Consider the following 19,220-nt stretch of genomic DNA (forward strand, 5'->3'; position numbering starts at 1 on the left):
GGGGGTGGGGCTGGGGCTGGGGGCGGGGCTGGGGCTGGGGCTCAGCTGGTACCCTGTTTGCCTAGCATGCAGACACTGGGTTCTAGCTCCAGCACTGCATACACTAGGCAAGGTGGAGCACTTGCCTAGCCTAGTACCGCTGTATTGGCAGTGGGATTACAAACACATACTGCCACAGTCAGCTTTCTGTATGCTCTAATGGGATCTGACTCAGGGCCTCCTGCTTGTCGGGCAAACACTGGACTGACAGCCATCTCTTCACCTCCTGTTTCTTTTGTTGTTGTTGTTTTAAAAGATGTATTTACATACATAGTTGTTTTGCTGGCATATATGTACACACACATGTGTGCCTGGTGCCCTCTGATGTCAGAAGTGGGTATCAGATCCCCTGGAACTGGAGTTTCTGGAGGACTGGATGGTTGTGATCATGTGGGTACTGGGTGTTGAAACTGGATCCTCTGGAAGAGGGACAAATGCTTTAAACTAAGAAGCCATCTCTCCAGCCCTCTGGTTTTTCAAAGAGGAACTTGGTATGTTGCCCAGGCTGGCAATTCTCCTGTCTCTGTAGCCTCTGAGTCCCGGGATTAGAGCTATCATATTCAGCCCCTTTCCCCCTCTTTTTTAAAAGAGGGGGGCTCATGTAGCTCAGGATTGCCTTAAACTCACCATACAGTGTTGCACACACACACACTGGATGGAAATGACTGGGTGGTTTAGAGCATTGTTGCTCTTACAGAGGACCTGGGTTTGGTTCTCAGCACCCACATGGTGGCTCTCAATCATCTGTAATGTAGTGTCTCAGCTGAACATTTCCTTTTGAGATGCTTTTCTGTCCTGTATCTTCTGAGTTCCATTTCCCTTGAGAAATGGCACTAATTTCACTGGAAAGAGCCCTGTGTATGTTGTTCAGGCTGAAAATCTCAAAAAGAAAATGCCCAGAGAGTTGAATTGATGAAGACTGGCTCCTGATTTGGAGAGCCTGGTAGTGCTGTCCATCCCATGGTACAGTGGGGACACTGGGGTGGCCTGAATGGATGCTGTACCCATGGAGGAGCCTTGTATGGATGATGGGCTGAGCTCTTGGCTGTCCCTACCAAAGCCAAGAGGCAGGGAGGAAACCAGTTGTCCTCGGTAGGCTGACACTTTAGGGCCACAGCAGAATGAACAGTCTCCCAAGTGGCACACACTGAGGGTTCCTCCACCTGCATGTCCAGTGACAGTCATGGTTTACACTGACCCAGTGCTCACTGGTGGAGCAGGCAGCCTCTGTCCCATGCCAGTCCCACGCCAGTCCCACGCCAGTCATGGCTTGCTGGGTGAGTCTGGAGACTAAGAAGACAATCGGACCATCCCCCAACAGTCTTGGTAGCTAAATTCCAGACTTGCCTGGTCTCACGCTAGGTGACCAGGTGTGTCTTTTCAGGAAGTGGCTGTTGTCACTCTCCTGGTCTCCACTATACCCTGGAGGACCTGGAAAGCAGAGAACAAAAGTGTCCATGACAGGGCACAGCCCTAGTCTGACAGCAGTTCCTCAGCGTCCCCAACACTCAAGGGCTCAGAGCTCTTGGAGTTGAGGACAATCTTGCCTCAGCCTCTGAGGTCTGGGAGTACATATGTATATATGTACTCTGCCCAAAGGTGTTCAGAAGAGTCCTGGCCAGTCATTCTGAGCCACACTGGTAACAGGAGCCTGGCCTGTTTGTGCCTGTTGCCAGGTGAGGAGGCTTAACTCTACCATCTGTGAGCAGGGGCATCCAGGTGACCTGGTGTTTTCTGCCAGCTGAAAGACTCCAGCACTTTCTCCACTGCCCTCACCAGGTGGTGTGCAAATCCAGGATCAGTCTTGAACCAGGGCAGCTGCGTGGGCCTGCTTCTCTTGTTTGTTCCCAGGTTTAATCAGGAAGCTCTGGGTGAATCTTACTGTTTTTGAAGCCTCAGGCCCTGAGGAGGCACATAAAGGTGGATGGTGCAGGAAACCACCCCACCAGTGCCTCAAGCCCTTCCTTTGGGTTCCATGGGGGTCAAAAGAGGCCTTATGTGTGGGAGGCAGAGCAAGGACCCATTCTCCTTCTTGAATGACATTCACAGGGCCAAGAGACGCTCTCCCTCTCCACACAGCTAGAGGAATGAGCTGCTGGCCCGGCCGGGGTCTCACCTGTGCTGGGGCCCGTGTGACTGGGGCCCGTGTGACTGGGGCCCGTGTGACTGGGGCCCTGTGCTGGGGCCCGTGTGACTGGGGTATATACTCCTAATAGGGATTTGTGCTGTCCTAGGAAAGCAATCAGTGCCCAGAGTTTCTGAACAACCAGTGTGCTGGACATTTTGATCAAACATTCTTGGAATTATGGAGGTGGTTGGTGAATATGTCCTGAGGATCAGAGTCCAAGGCTAGCTTGAGCTTAGCAAGTCTGTCTCAAAAATAAACAAAATCCTCCAAGCTTAGTTGTAGGGCTTGGTAGTAGAGGGCTTGATAGGCAGTGCCAGAAACACGGCTCTATAGGGCCCTCTGTCTTGGAAGGACTGAGTCAGGTGTAAAGACAAACACAGGTGAGGGTGGAAGGATCCTGTTGTCCCCACCCCATTATGTGACCAGAGCAGCTGCACTTGGGGCGCAGCTGAGTGGCAGGGAAGTCCAGTCATTTGACCCGATTCACACAGGACAAAGTCTCAAGGGCATAGCAGATGGCCGACAGAGCCCAGTGCCTGGCCTAACATGTACCCAGGTGGTGCCTCCAAGGCTGGAGTGTGGTCTTTGGTTCCTAACCGCTATACCCCTTCACTAGACACTGGGAATGGCCTACAAGTGACAGCGATGTTTGAGGGGAAGACCACAAGGCCTGCAGAGGCTGAAGGAGCTGGATGCCAAGGCCAGTGGACTCTGGTCTGAAGACCGGAAGCCTGTTCCCACTCCCCAGCCCAGAAACACCCCTCCTCCATTCACCTGGATTCAGCCTAAGTCCAGGGTCCCACAGAGGTGTTGGACCTTGAGAGCCCATTCGGCCCACAGACCTCAGCAGACTACTACCCAGCTATGCACATACTCAGTAGCAAACTTTCCAGAAAGCAAAACAAAAGCACAACAAAATAATAAAGAATGGGGAGGGAGGGAGTGTGTTTTAAATGAAGCTTTTTATTCGGAGGTAATTATTGAAACACGGTGGATATAGGAAGTGACCCAGGGACACCAACTGCCAGGCCACAGGTCACACGCAGTAGAATCAACTGGTGCTACAAAGGACACACATAGAGAAAGATACCTGGAAGGCTCCCTCCCTCCCTCCCTCCCTCCCCTCCCCTCCCCCTCAGCGTCTGCTTAGATTAAGATCAGGACCCCAGTAGGGTCAGTGCCTTGCTTCACCGCACAGAGGAACCAAAGTCCCTTCCATTCTGAACCATGGAACGACCTGCAGATCTGTACAATCAAGTTCGGGAAGGTACTGCATGAACAGCCAGTGACTGTGAGCACCCGGCGGTCTGCAGGCAAGGGTCTGTGGGCAGTGCAGGGGTGGACACCGGCTCTGTCGCCGAGGCGCTCACAGGCAGACATACGTGAGCTCCTGGAGGACAGGGACGGCGGCCACCCCATCCAGCTCTGCACAGCTGTGCTCTCGACACCTTGGTGCCAAGGCAAGGGTCACACCCACCTAGGAAGCCCCTTCTAGAAATGAGTTTTCACATGCACAAAGCAGTATGTGCAGGTGTGCACAAAATGCCACTTAAATTCATGCTAAAAAAAAAAAGACATAGATGACAGACGAAACACCCTGCTTCCTCAATGAACTGAGTGGCAAGCAGATCTGAGGCTCTCCATGAGAAATAAAGACTGGGCCATCACCAGCTGCCACGGGACACAGGAATCCCCAGAGGTGAAGCTGTCACTGCTACCAGGCCCAGGTTCTGTCCAGGCCACAGTCATGGCAGAAACACCCTGTGTCACTTGGGGGTTAAACACAGGCTAAAACCTAACCTTGACCTCAGGCTGCAGGTAAGACAGTCTGGACCCCTACCTTTCTCCCACACTCCAGTACACACCACAAGGCCTCTAGGCTTTGAGTCTCCGACTGTAGATAGGGTTTTCTTGGCTCTCTGGCCTCAACCCACCTGACTTAGGCTGACTGGCCCCACAAACAAGGTTATAAAGGTCCCATCAGTTTTCTAGGTCTAACTTCTGCCACTGCTACCTCACAGGCTGCCACTCACGTGTCTCCCATTATTGTGTGCCCAGTCCCACCACGGGAGCAGACAGACCCCAGGAACTTGAATAGGTGGGCAGGAGTGGAGAGTTCCTTGACTGGGATAAGGACTGGTTCCAGATCCTTTGCCTGCAGGACACAGGAACCGGCCCCAGTAGCTCTGGCTCAAGTTTGAGTGTGAAGCTCAATTCGTCCATCATTGAAGCTCCTGGGCCAAGAGCAGAGAATCAGTGCCTGCCACCTGAATCACGGGGATGGGGATGGGGATAGGGATGGAGGCACAGGACAAACTCCCACCCGGGTCTACTCAGAAGTGGCAGAAAGCAGGCAATAGGCAGGGCAGAGGGCTCTGCAGCCGGGGAGACGGGGAGGTCTCTGATCAGACACCTGCAGTAGAAGATCTTGAAGTGAAGGAGAGGGGCTCTTATCTATAACTGAGCCTTCCCAGGCCAGGAAAAGCCAGGCGGCACAAGAACCTCTGCACTGTGTAGGGGCCGCACTGTGTCCCTGAGCTAAGTCTCATTTCAGCTGCAGCCTGCCTCCTTCACCCTGGCTGGAGGCTTTCTTCCTAGCCAGGGCCAAGGACCTACATCCACTTCTCTAGAGCTTCCACCCATGTCCACCACCCAGAGATGCTTGTTCCAGCCTGAAGCTCCTGGGTTCCACATGCCCCACTCCCAATTCTATCCGAGCCCGCCAGCAGACAAGTCCTTTGATTTTGGCTTCCTCTGGTAGAGCAGTTGTGCCCACACATCCAGAACTGCCTGGTGGGCCCCCAAGTGGCATTAAGCTCATGGAAGCGCTCTTGCTGTGGCCAAGGAAAGGCCATTTCTCCTGCTACAATGGGCCCAGCAGCCACCCTTCGAGGCCAGATGGCTTTGCTCACCTGTGGAAAGTGACTCCCTAGGAATCCAAAACGGCACTTTTTTTTTTTTAACCGCAGAAATGTGAAGACAGCTCCGAGCCAATGAGGGCAGAGATGACCAGAGCAAACACAGAGGAACGAAAGGCACTCACGAGATCTTGTAGGGTAACTACTAATTTGTTTGTGCTGATCTTGCTATTATAATGCAAACCTGACTTCTAAAGCCCGAAAAACCCACTAAGCAAAGTGCAGAGTCATCCAAGGTCCGGGTGCAAACAGTTGCAACTGGGCAGAAAATGGTGTCTCACAGGAAAAAAACAATTATGCACAGTCAAGACTAGCAACCAGCAGGCTCCCACATTAGCTGAGCGGCCCGTGATCCCATTTCTTCTGCTCCCAGTCAGTGATGTTGCAAGTGCCAGCCTGTGAGCACATACTGCAAAGTTCTCACCTCGGGGCCCTAACTTTACCACCTTCCCCATAGACTTTAGGAGTTCCTGCAGAAAGGCTCACCTGGGAGCAATTGAGAAGGCCCCCAAGAAAGTCTGCCTCTTGGGAGGTGGGGGAAAAAAAAACAACCCAGGTTAGAGGCGCAGGTAAGAGTGAAATCAACATTACACAGGGAGTTCATTAAGTGCCATAAAGTTTGTCGTTATGCCCCTCCCACTGTTCACTCGCAGTTTTTACTTAAGTCGCGATTTTCTGGGTCAGGACTCTGCACACACTGCGGACACCCCCGAGGATTCACACGGTGGGCCGGTTAATCCCGCAAGCGATCTCCAAGCCAGTGGTCTAAGACGATGGGCAGGGACCTGGGCTGGCAGGGAGCGGTGCGATGGGACACCTGGACGACCTCGAGTGGCTACAGGGTGAAGTCGCTACCGAAGTCTCGGGACCACCTGGCGCTGCTCGCACCCGGCCGCGCACTGACCTCGCTCGTAGGCAGCCGAGGGTCGTTGGCGCGAACTACCGAGTCCCGGACGCTTCACAGCAGCGAGTCCCTGGGGCGGAACCAGATCCAGCCTGCTGGACAGTGACGCAGACGCGCCTGCGCCCTCGGCGTGTGGGCGTGGCCTCTGCCGGGGCACGTGCCCGCACCAAGGGGCTGCACGTAGGTCGGGGGCGTGGGTGTCCCCATCCATGGATAACTAAGGCTGTGGCTGGGGTGTATGCTGTTGCCAAGCCAGCCACCCTCCAGCTTGCTGCGGACCTGTGTTCCATAGATCCCGACACAGAATTAGGCAAGGCCCTCAGCGATTGGGAGCACGTACTGATCTTACAGAAGGCCGGTTGGTTTCCCAGAACCCACAAACATCTGCATTTCCAAAACCCACAAACTTCTGCATTTCCAGTTCCGGAGGGGTCTGATGCGCGATTAGACACACACACACACACACACACACAGAATGAATGCAGGAATGGGAGGGAAAAACCCAGCGAAACTTCTGCCTCATTCTCCAGGTGCTGTCATTACTGGAATAAGACACCTTGCCAGGTGCTGACACAAGAACTACAGTAGGAGATGACCTACAGCTAGTACTTAAGAACAAGCTGCACTTCTACACCAAAGACTCTTGAACTTGGCAATGAAAGAAATATGGAGATGCATGCACCAAGGCGGAGGACATCGGGCATGAGATGAGAGTCTGCCCCCAAGGCCATGAGGCTGTGCTCCATTCACAAAGCACTGAGATGTCCTCCTACTGTAAGGGCTGCCAGGAAGCAGGGCTGGCATATTTGGAGAGATGTGGGAGGAACCTGTGGCATCAGGGCGGTCCACAGACAGCACCATGCTCTAGTGGGGATGCTGCAGTCATTACGAGGATCCAGCCAGGAAACCCTTATCTATTTCAAATGACAACGTGGAAAATAGCAAAAGCAAAAAGAGGTGCCGCCAGAACATCCTCTGTGCTTTGGCTAGTTTTGTTTTGTTTTTGTTCAGCTAGACAGGAGCAAGGGTCATTGAGGATGAGGAACAGCAATTGAGAAAACGCTTCCAGCAGATTGGCCGGTAAGCAAGTCTGTGGGTGTGTCTTTCTGTTATTTTTGTTAGTGATTGATGTGTGAGGGCCCAACCCACTGTGGGCAGTGCTACCCCTGGGCAGGTGGTCCTGCTTGCTTATAAGAAAGCGAACTGGGAAGGCCACTGGGATCCATCCAGCAATCAGCCCTTCCAGTCTCTGCTTCAGCTCCTTCCTTGAGTTTTTGCCCTGACTTCTCTTCTGTGATCATGTATGACCTGAAAGGGTTTAGAAGAAATAAACCCTTCCTCCCCAAGCTGCTTTTGGACACCGTGTTTTTTGGGCAGCTCAGGGGACTTGACCCCACCAGAGCCATAGACTGATTGGGACAACCTTGGTGAACGAAAGAATTAAGGGGTGGGAAGCCCTCCCCCAACCCAGTACCTTCTATATGGCTTTCTTTTCTTAAGACAGGGTTCCACTATGTAGTTCTGGCTGTCCTTGAACTCAGAGATCTGCCTGCCTCTGACTCCTGAGTGCTGGGATTAAAGGCATGCGCCACCATACTGACTAAAGGTGTGGCAAAAGACAAGACACCTTGCTGGCTTACGGACAATTCTGCTAGACTCCTCCCAGAGACCTAGCAATAGTTATCTCCTGCCGCCTTTACTACCCTCACTGTGGTGTAGGTGGCCTGGCAACGTATAGAAGGCTGCTCGATACCTTTTCTCTCTCTCCCTCTTTACCCCTGCCTCTCTATTCCCACGTGTTTCTTCTCTTCCTCTCTTTCTGCTTGCTTATAAGAAAGCAAACTGGGAAGGCCACTGGGATCCATCCAGCAATCAGGCCTTCCAGAAAGGCCTCTGTACTTGCTCTGCCCTCTACCCCTTCTCCAGACCCCCCTCCCCCAAACACACGCACACACTCTTGCCCTCATAGCTTCGCTCAGGTCTGCCTGCCCCACCCCTTCTTCAGGTCCCCCTCCTTCCTTTTTCCAAATAAACCTCCTTTATACCAGGTCTGTCACACGGTGTGATTTCTCAGGGGGACACCTTGGCACGGGCCTTCCAGGTTCCCACTCATCCATCCCTGCTGCTGCCAAATTGTATTTCATAACACTTCTCAACACAGAAAGCTGCAGGAGATCCGACTCCTCATGGTGCAGCAGGGTGGGGGATGAGCACTGTTCGAAGGGTCTCATTTTTTTTTTTTTTTTTACATAATTGCTTATGTGCTGGAGAGATGGCTCAGTGATTCAGAGCATGTCTTCTTTCTCCAAAACCCTGGGTTTGATTTGCAGCAGCCACACCATGCAGCTCACAGGGACTGCCAGGGATTCTGCAATGCTGGAACACGGTGTATGCACAGACAAGCAGGTTCATACTCATACTTATATACAAATAAATAAAAAGTAAGGCGTGCCAGGGCTATAGCTGCTTGTCACCACATCTGGCTTGCTTTTCTCTTTTATTTTAAAATCCTTTTTAGATGTACTAAGGTCACAAGTGTGGATTTTTGCCTGCATGTATAAGTCAGAAGAGGGCATTGGATCTTTTGGGACTGCAGTTACAGGTGGTTGCGAGCCACATATGGGTGCTGGGAATTGAACTTCGGTCCTCTGGAAGAGCAGCCAATGCTCTTAATGACTGAGTCATCTCTCTGCCTCTCCCCACCCCCTTTTTTGAGACAGGATCACTCTGTGTATCCCTGTCTGTCCTGGAGTTCAAACCAGGCTGGCCTTGAACTCACAGGTTCACCTGTCTCTACCTCTGCTTCCTACAGTGTGTGCCACTGCGCCTGGCTTCCATTTGCTTTTTTATTTCCCTGTTGGTTCCAGGGATGGAACTCAGGTCATCAAGTTTGCATGGCAAGCACATTTACTCAGTGAGACATCTTACTGACCCATGATCTTACTCTTTCTATAATTAACATTTATTTAGTGGGGGTGGGTGGGGTGGTGAGCGCATGCCACCACAAAAGAGTGAGTGCCATGAATCTCAGAAGGCAGAGGGTAATTTAAGGGAATTGGTTCTCTCCTTTTATCATATGGGCTCTTGGGATTGAATTCAGGCCTGGTGCCAAGGGCCTTTAACGGCTAAGTCTTCTTTGCTGACCCTGGTCTCACTCTTTAGCTCAGGATAGTCTCAAACTTCTAGCAATCCTCTTGCCTCCGTGCCAAGTTGAGCACAGTGAAGTTGAACACACAGGACACAACTGAGTGATCCATCAAGCTGACTTGACCCTTTGTACAAACCCCTCTGGAGCTTCTGTAAGAGACAAAGACTGTGGGGGTGGGGAGGTGCTGGGGATGGCTTAAGAATGATGCTTGCCTTGTAAACAGGAGGACCCAGGTTTGGATCCTCAGAGTCTTAATTTCTCTTCCTGTTGTGATAAAATACTCTGACAAAGGCAACTTAAGAGAGAAAGGGCTTCCTCTGGCTCACATCTTAAGGCCAAGTCCACAATATTCGGGAAGTCAACGCAACAGGAAGTTGAAGCAGCTGATAACATGGCGTCCGGAAACAGGGAGAGATGAAAGTTCAGCTCCCCTTCTCTATTTACACAGTCACGTTCCCAGTCATGGGATGTTCCTGCCCAGAATGAAGATGGGTCTTTTCACAATAATTAACATAACTCAAGATAATCCAGAACAGGAATGTCCAGAGGCCTGTCTCCCAGGAGATTCCAGATGCTGTCAAGCTGACAATTAACACTCCCCATCACACCAGGCATCTGAGTAAAGAGCCTGGCATGGTTCACTCTTGTTAATCCTGATAATAGGGGTGGGGACAAGAAGGTCCCTAGGACTCTCTGGCCCCAGCCCAGTCTAACTGGTGAGTGCCAGGATCAGGGAGTCTACTGGTTGGTTTTAGGCCAACCTGGCACAAGCTAGAGTCATCGGAGGAGAGAGCCTCAACTGAGAAAACATCTCCATAAGATTGATTGGGCTGTAGGCAAGCCCTGTAGGGCATTTTCTTAGTTACTGATGTGGGAGGGCTCAGCCCACTGGGGTTGGTGCCATCCTGGTGCTCCTGGGTTCTATAGGAGAGCAGGCTGATCAAACCATGGGAGCAAGCCAATAAGCAGCCTCTCTCCATGGCCTCTGCACCAGCTCCTGTCCTGTTTGACTCCCTTTGATGATGTATTAAAGCCCTGTGGAAGTATAAACCAAATAAACACTGTTGCTTTGGCCACGGTGTTTTATCACAGCAACAGTCACTCTAATGAGGACAGGGAGAGACTTTATATTAAAATACAAAGTGAGGCCGGGCAGTGGTAGCGCACGCCTTTAATCCCAGCACTTGGGAGGCAGGGGCAGGCGGATTTCTGAGTTCAAGGCCAGCCTGGTCTACAGAGTGAGTTTCAGGACAGCCAGGGCTACACAGAGAAACCCTGTCTCGAAAAAAACAAAAAAAACCAAAGTGAGGAGAAACTGAAAAAGACACATGACATTGACTCACATGTGACTGCATGTACACACTTTGGTGTGTGTGTGTGTTGGTGTGTAGGCCTGAGGCTGACGGCTGGATTGTTTGACTCAGGATCTCTCACTTGGGGCTAGAACTCACCAAAATGACTTCCAGCAAAATGACCAGCCAGCTTGCTCTAGGGATCCCATCTCTACCTCTTCCACCTCTTCCTCCTCCTCCTCCTCCTTCTTCTTAAGATTTATTTATTTATTTCATGTATGTGAGTACACTGTAGCTGTCTACAGACACACCAGCAGAGGGCATCAGATCTCATTATAGGTGGTTGTGAGCTACCATGTCGTTGCTGGGAATTGAACTCAGGACCTCTGGAAGAGCAGTCAGTGCTCTTAACCACTGAGCCATCTCTCCAGCCCAATCTCCACCTTCTTAACATTGGAATTACAGGCTGTGCCCACTAGGCCAGATACTTAGTGACCAATGGGGATCTGAACTTTGGTCCTCACATTTGTATAACAAACACTTTATCCACTGAGCCACATCCCCAGTCCCTTGCCAGCACTTTTGTATGCCAGGGGGTGGAGGTGGGAAGGGTTAAGGTGGTGCGAGACCTTGTTAGGTTTCTCTGTGTGGCCCTGGCTGTCCTTAAACAGAAATATGCTTGTCTCTGCCTCCTAAGTGCTGGGATTAAAGGTATGTGCCACCACCACTCAGCTTGCCAGCCTTTTATTGGGCCCAATACCACAGCACTAGGGGAGCAGCTGTCTTCAGGCTGAGTGACTAACCTGGTTATACAGAAAAGGGTATTGGCCCCAATCACAGAAAACCTAGCGTGCAAATGAAGGCTTCTATTTTCACTAATCACAGGCTCATCTCTTTCCAGTTAGGTTCTGAAGTCCCTCTGCTAGGCCTAGGGGAAGTGTCCTCCCTCTGGCTAAAGTGCAAATGGTTACATCCTGAGTACACAGGCTTGTGGTAGCAAAAAGTTTGGTACAAGGTATGTGCCACAGTCCAGCCTTCAGGAGCCTAGAGCCTTAAGGATCATTCCCTGGGCTCATCTGACTGACAGTTCCTTTGCTCGACAGCCTGGCAAGCAAGGGAGAGCCCAACAGCTGCCAGTAATGGGAGGAATGAGGTCTCAATGCCCATCCCTTAGAATATCTCCCCTTTCTCCCTCTTGCTCAGGCCGCCACTTGCTCCACCCCTCCACTCCCCCCACCGCCAGCCCCCCACCCATTTTCTCCTGCCCATAGGTTCTTTATTTGTTTTTTTCCTTACAAATGGTCGTGTGCCACCATATGGTTGCTGGGATTTGAACTCATGACCCCTGGAAGAGCAGTCAGTGCTCTTAACCGCTGAGCCATCTCACCAGACACAGAATATTTGTTAATACAGGGAAATGAACATCTTACTAGATTTAAGGAACTTATCATTTGTGCTGTTAGTGTTAAGATTTTTGCAGCATTAAGACCTCACCTGTCCAGCAAGAAGCGAGTGCCTGTTTCACTGGGGTCAACCCAGAAAACCAACCAGACCATCCCTGTTACGCATGAAGCCCAACTTCAGCTGCTGACACTATGCGCAGGAGTGGGGTTTCTTGGAGTGAAGGTTTCATGGGCACCTGGTGGCCTCTGAAAGCTCCACCTTTCTTCCAGGACACAGTGCTGAAGGAGGGTTAGCCTGCAGCCCTGTGTGTATTTCACTGACTACAGTCCTTGCTCTGCTCTGCTAACTCTCAGCTAGAATGTTCCCTGTCACTCAGTGCAGTCGAATGGCTGTGACGGGGGCCCAGGCAGCAAAGGTGACCCTTTGTGGATGTTTGTCGGAGAGAGGCACATGATGCCAATTGGGACCTGGAGGTATCATGTCCGCCAGGTGAGGGCACACTGTCTGTGCTGTGGTGGTGTCACTTCTCTTTGCCTCCTACCTAGTCAGCAGTGAGAGTGGCCCTGGCACACAGACTAAGAGAGGGCAGGCTAGAGGCAAAGTCGGACACAGGCGTCTGTATTTTTAGCACCTGCCAGTCAGAAAACCACCTCCTTCTGCCTCCCTTCTCTCCAGCTGCCACTGTTCGTGCCTGCAGTGATCTGCATAGGGCCAGAATTTCCAGGTCCCAGAGTACCAGCAGGGCTACGGCAGGCTTGTCCTGGTACAGAGCTCCTGAAGTCTCAGGCTAGAGAGGGTGAAGGCGAGGCTATGGGGAGCAGGGCTCCCAGGGCCATAGGAAGGGCTAGGGGCTTGGTGTATTCTGGCAGGCCCACATGGCTGGTTGCTCCCACCACACATGCAGGCAATTCCTGTTGTTTCTGGGGCCTCCCTGAGGGCAGCTGCTCACATGCCTGTGGCTTGGGCTCTGAGAGGGGACTTTGGTCAGGGCAGATGCTCTGTTAGTTAATAGTCAGGGATACTCCAGCTTGTCACCAACAGAAAACCGTGACCAGATCTTCTGAGTGTGAACTGTGTCACTGCATGCCAGGCTCTCCTCTGCCAAGAGCAACTGAAAATGACATCGGGATCATATTGAGGCCCGAAGGCCTAGCTGCAGCTGGAGATGATGTTACTAGTGGGAAGATCTGTTTCCACTAAGGACAGGAAAGGCCCTGGCGCGCAGCCAGGATAGTGGACTCTGATGAGAAGGGATGGGAAGGGTATCAGAAAAGGCATGGGGGCACCTGTGCTGACAGAGATGACCCGTGGCTCACCTCGCAGGAACCATACAGCTTCAAGTGAACTCAGACCATCTGCCCCACCCCCAGCTCAATGCCTCCCCTTTCCTTATTTGGATGATTAGTGTGATGGCTCTTTCCTGTCATCCCAACACTTGGGAGACTCAGGCAGGAGGATCACAAATTCAAGGCTAGTCTGGGCTATATAGTAAGATCCTGTATTAAATAAAACAAAATAAAATAGCCGGGCAGTGGTGGCACATGCCTTTAATCCCAGCATTTGGGAGGCAGAAGCAGGTGGATTTCTGAGTTCGAGGCCAGCCTGGTCTACAGAGTGAGTTCCAGGACAGCCAAGGCTATACAGAGAAACCCTGTCTCGAAAAACAAAAAAATAAAATAAAATTTGTAATATGCTAGGTCCTCAATGGCATTAGGTTAGTTATATTCATATAACTCTACAACCCTCATGGAGAACAGGCTTGCTTTAAAATTGCTGTCTAGGCAAGGCTAGCCTTGAGTTTGTGATTTCTCCTACCTCCTCTGTGCTCGGATTATAGGCATCCACCACCATACCTTGTTTATGTGGTGCTGGGGATGGGTCCTAGGCTTTATGCATGTTAGGTAAGCGTTCTACCAACTTAACTACAACCCCCAGCCCCATCAAAAACTAATAACTTAAACATATTCCCTGCCCCTGGTCAATGTTCCCTAGATTCGAATCTACCCAACAATACACAAATGCACAAGAGAAAGTGGAGAAAAGGGGGAACTGGCCAGGACAGATATAACCCCAGCACCACCCAAGCCCCTGAGAGTCCAAATGCAGCGGCTTGGGAGACAGGCACTCTCCTGCCAGCAGTCTAAAATGCCCTTGCTGTGGAATGCAGCTGATCTTATCGACTGCCACTTCTGAACAGCCAGGAAGACCTGCCAAGTCCCAAGAATGTGGCCTGGGAAGGGAAGTTCCGGCGTTTCCATGGTGCTTGGCCTCAGCAGGGCACTGGGCTGCTGCGTGAGATGAGACTCGTGACCAAGGCATACATGGCACGAAGGAGGCCTGAGCAGGGGCCATGCCTGACTCTTAGGAGCCCTCCCTGCAGCACAAGGGAGGTCAACTCGGTGGGATTTTTCAACTATCAACCCCGGAGCACGAGGTCAGACAGCGCTTCACACACCCCTACCCTGCCCAAGATGTCTAGCTTGGGGACTAGCCTGCTCAGTGGGAGGACCTCCTGCAGCCAACTCCGCGGCTGGGGCCCTCTGCAATGGTTTCCTTGCCTGGACTCTCCTCCAGCGTTACCCTCACTTTGAACATCTGTACTGTGCTTCCCATGGTACAGAGCAGGCAGCCAGTGGGGCTTCTACACCTCTACACTAGGAGGATGCTCGGTTAACCAGCAGCACTCCTTAGTTGTGAATGAGGCCTCACAGGAACCCTCTGGTAGGCCTCAGGAGACCTGACACTTCAGAGATGGGTAAGACAGCCCAGACTCTCACCAGGAATCCAGAGGGTTACTTATTTATGGTTTAGTTTTGGTTTTGTTTATGTGCCTAGGGAGCCTAGAGGTCCACCTTGGCAGTCACTTCTCAGGTGCTGTCCACCTTGTTTTTATGACGGGGTTGGTTTTTGGGGGGTGGGGTTGGAGGTGGTTGGTGGCCTGAAACATGAAAGTAAACTAGGCTGGCCAAGGGGCCCAGGGCCTGCCAGCATAAACACATGCTACCACATTCAATCTTTTTGAAATGGGTTCTGAGGGATCAAACATAGGTCCTCTTGCTTGCAATTGGACCAATAACTCCAGGACACCCCCCCCCATACACACACACTTTTGACAGTCTTGCTTTGCAACCCCAGTAGGCCCAGAATTTGCTATGTAAGCTACAACAGCTTCGGATTTATGGCAGTCCTCCGTTTCTGCCTCTTGAGTGCTGAGATTATAAATGGGTACCATCATGCCCAGTAGATACGTTCCCTCCTCCCTCTCTCTCATGCGAGTGAGTATGTGTGTGTGTATTTTGTTGTTACTATTTGGTTTTTAAGACAAGATCTCATGTATCCCAGAATGCCCTTCAGGTGAGTATGTAGCCAGGGACAGCCTTGAACTTCTGATCCTCCCTGCTCTACCTCCAGAGTGCAGAGACTGCATGTATGCATGCACTACTAACTCTGGCTTATGTGGTGTTGAGGATGAAACGCAGGGCTTCGTGAATGTTAGGCAAATACTCTAAATGGTATCATTCCACTTTCACGTTGGACAGCAGCTAGACAGTGGGTCAGGGCCGCTTTCTCCAGACAGCTCCACTTAGGCACCTCTAGGACCTGGGAACCACAGGCCATGGACATTACAAACTTTGACGGGGGCAAGTGCACCGCCCGCCAGCATTAAGGCGGCAATGGCTGTCTCCTGGAACTGTCTGATGGACTAGGGGCGGAGCCTGCGGGAACTAAGGGCTGGTGCCAAGAAAAGGGCGGAGCCACAGGAGCTGTGGGTCGGGAGGGAGGGCGGGGCCTGGCGGCGTTGCTCGGCGGGCGGGGGGCGGGACCACACGAGCGCCCCCGGGGGCGGGACGGGGTCACGTGTGTACACAGCCCCCGCGGCGTGCGCGCCGTGAGCTCCGCTGCCTCCTGCAAGCCCAGCTGCTTGCCCGCGGCCGGTGCGCGGGCCGCCGCCCAGCGAGCGGTGAGTGGGGCCTGGGGCGGGGAGCCCCTAGTGCTCTGTCCCGGGCGGGAGGGGACCGCGCCAGGCTGCGCTGGGTGGGCGCCAGGGGCCGGGTGCGCGGTCCTGAACCCGGGCGATGGGTCTGCTGCTTGTGTAGGCGATCGGGTTCTTCTAGGACGTTACGGTTACCATCTTCGTCCCTTCTGATGGTTAAAAGCGTCAGGACATTTGGAACCCGTGCGTAGAGATAGCGGAACTTGCGCCATCGGCCCTGGACATTCACCAGGCACCGGAGGCAATAACAGCAACTAGAAACCCCAGGTGAAGGGATACAGCTCAGGTCCGCAGGCTTGCTAACTAGGGCTAACTTAGTACCCGCTGTCCAGAACAGCACCTGCCAATTTAGCGCGCCCCTGTCTGTGATTATGTTTTCGAGAGTAGCACTCCTGCTCTGGTCCTGACCCAGCAGCCTGACATCTGTGTCCACCCCCATGTATCATCAGAGGCACTGATAACCTGGGGATAAGCTAGCTTTAAAGAACTATAAATTAATCCTATCCGTGTCCCGAGGCCACTCCATGCATAAGGGACCAGGCACTATCTCTGAGAGTGCAAGGAGACACTATTAATGATTACACCAAGGGTACAGCCACATTACCTTTTAACCTGCCATGTAGGTCTTTGAAGAACTACCACAAGGTCCAGATTTCCAAACTAAAACCTCTGGTGTCTCCCAGGGTACAGTGTGCCACAGTAGACTCAGTGTCCCTGTGACTCTTGAATGTGTTCATGAAGAAAGCTGAGACACATCCACCCAAGCCTAATGTGAGGGTACATGGGGATTTAGGTCAGGATGTGTAGGCTGAGCAATGGATAAATGATATGTGCCAAGTTGGGAAGGGGATGCCCGTGTGGTTCACAGACTGGAGGAGAGGCTTGCTGCTCCCTGGTACCCCTCGATGTCCTAGCATACTTCCCTCCTTTAATGACCCAAACATACTGAGATACATCAAGCCAAGCCTCTGGGGGAGTAGGAGACCACAGATCTAAGAGTAAGTGCTCACAAGTGACTTTTCTGTTTTCCTTAAACCTGGCCTAGTTACTTGCTCCTGCAGCAGCTCAAGCTGTCCTGACCCAGCAGCCAGAGTCAACCTACAAGTCTGGCTGGCCAGCACTGGGTCAATGTGTCCCTGAGCTCTCAAAGGCCCTGGCTCAGGACTCCAAGCACCACAGAGGCTGGCTTCAAAGAGCAGAGAGGACTCGGTCTGCAGAGAGACGTGGTTGAGTTTTCTGTCTGGTTTGAGATACTGCTGACAGAGCCCCCTCATCCTAAGACAAAGCAGAGGGGGCCGAGTAACATGGAGTAGACAACCTGTGCGGCCCAGTGTCCACCCAGACAGGAGTTTCCCCATTTGAATTAGGAGCAGAGTCAGCCCAGCAGAGGACTGTTGTGATCAGAGCAAATGGGACAAGATGAGTAAAAATAACCACCAGAGCCATGATAAGATCTGTGGCTTAGAGCACTTCCCTGCAGGTGAAGCCACACCCAGGTTTTTTTAAAAGCTGAGGTTATCAGGAGCCCAGGTGGGGGTGCACGCCTACCCAGGGACCGAAATGGAGACTTTATCTGTTCTGACTTTGCTCCTTGTTCTCAAGATGCCTCTATTTATCTATTGTTGTTGCTTATCCCCCCCAACCCCCTTCCTGGTGTTGTGTCTGTAGTTGAGGCTACAGGCCTCAAACTGTGTTTGTCAGGGAAAGAAGTCCAAGTTAACAAGTAAATTGTGAGCAAAAGAATAAGTTCTATCTTCCTCCGGGGGAAAAAGGACGCCCGGGTCCTATACAGCCACCCTGCCTGCTCCAAGGCAGAAGTAATTTGGTCTCCACCTCTCTATCCCCCACCCAGCTTTCCTGCAGCTGGCAGCAGCTCCTCCGCAGAGAGAGACAGGGCACTGTTTTTATGTATCTAAGGCAAGCTGCCTGGCCCAAGCTTGATCCTCTGTATACAGAGAGATAGGGTGCTGTGCTCAATGTACCTGAAGCAGGCTGCCTGGCCATGCTCCTTCCTCTGCATTGTGAACTGTGGAGAGCAAAAGGCTCTGAGAATCCAAACCACTCATGTACGTCATTCAGCTTTCTGATCACAGGCCAGCAAGGCACAGGGGTGGTTACAGGAATCAGCCTGCGCAATCCGTGTGCGTGCGCAAAAAGCCTTCCACAGCCTCTGGCTTTCCGGGCCGTGAGCTCTACGGCTCAGTGTTGTTTGCCAATGCAGGGAAATAAACATCTAGAAGTCATTTTTGAAGCACTTAGTTGTAAATCATGCAGCCAAAGTTGAGTCTCCTGGTCCACAGCAAGCAGGTCCCCTTATACGAATCCATCAGCAGCTCATGGCCCACTGTGACTGTTTGCATATAAATCTGAATGTCGACCTGCAGTTCTGTACCAGGGGTACCATGTCCAGTCTCTGCTGTCCTTTCATTTACATATCTCCAGCCAGGCACTAGGACACAGCATGGGAGCCTCCCCATCTGCAGAGGCTACACAAAATAAGATGGGAGATGGTGTCATTCAGTGCCTGGCTGAGGGCTTATGGGGACAGAGAGGGGCACTGAGGTGTTCACAAAGGTGCACTCAAAGATCCACCAGATGAACAGGAAGCAAGGGCCTAGGCAGGCCAGACCCTGTAATGAAAATCAGAAGTGTTTTTCCCCTTCCTCCCTCTCTTTTTAATGGTATTGGAGATGGAATGCAGTACCTCATGGAGCATGGTAGGCAAGTGGCTTACTGCTGAGACACCCTCCGGCCCCTCACTAGGGCATTCTAGGCAGATGATCTCCTGCTGAGCCACACCTCCCAGCCCTCTGTTTACTTTGAGACAGGGTCTCTTCCAAGTTGCCCAGGCTGACTTTGAACTTGGACTCTTCCTGCCCCAGTCTCCCTAGTAGGTAGGATACCTACCTTGTGCCATCACACCTGGTAGACAGATGGCGCCAGCCTAAGTTGTGAAGCAACAGGCTATAGAGATGCCCCTAAACAACAGAGGATCAGAATTTCTTTTTAACAGGCAAGAAATAAAATCTGGAGTGTTGAATGAGTCTGCTCCAGCCATGTAAGAACGGGAGGGTCTGTCTGGGTCTACCAGCATCGTCTGGGTGGGGGCTATTCCCTCCGGGCTACTTCTGGCCACCCAGTGTCACAGGGGACCACTATTCTTTACTCCATGTGGCCACATTGTTGCTAAAGAAATCCACTACAACGAGCTAATTTAGACCTCGTGGGTTCATTTTAAATAAGGCATACAAAAAAAGAAAGATGTCAGTGTCCCATCTTTAAATGCTTTGCAGGGTTGCTGCTGTGCATTTGCTCAGCAGGGAGCCCCGTGAGGGGTCCAAGTGGCACAGAACCTCAAGAATTTTAAGTAATGAGCAGAAAACAGCCTCCCCC

At 51.9% G+C, this 19,220-nt stretch overlaps 2 protein-coding genes across 5 annotated transcripts in view; one reads left to right on the forward strand and one right to left on the reverse strand.

The window, feature by feature from the left end:
* Window positions 1-19,220, reverse strand: part of CUNH7orf50 (chromosome unknown C7orf50 homolog) — a 101,655-nt gene that overhangs the window by 6,031 nt on the left and 76,404 nt on the right. The gene's annotated exons all lie outside the window — the stretch shown is intronic.
* Window positions 14,142-19,220, forward strand: part of Gpr146 (G protein-coupled receptor 146) — a 16,739-nt gene continuing 11,660 nt past the window's right edge. Inside the window, exon 1 of one of the 3 annotated variants that reach the window (XM_031338489.1) lies at window positions 14,142-14,267. The gene's annotated coding sequence lies outside the window, so the exon portion shown is untranslated. Of the gene's footprint in view, window positions 14,268-14,322; window positions 14,589-15,679; window positions 15,795-19,220 lie in introns of those variants that run through there. The other 2 variants (XM_031338490.1, XM_031338487.1) reach the window with 2 other exon arrangements.

The sequence above is a fragment of the Mastomys coucha genome, unplaced genomic scaffold, assembly GCF_008632895.1.
Source record: "Mastomys coucha isolate ucsf_1 unplaced genomic scaffold, UCSF_Mcou_1 pScaffold22, whole genome shotgun sequence".
NCBI classification, from domain to species: Eukaryota; Metazoa; Chordata; class Mammalia; order Rodentia; family Muridae; genus Mastomys; species Mastomys coucha.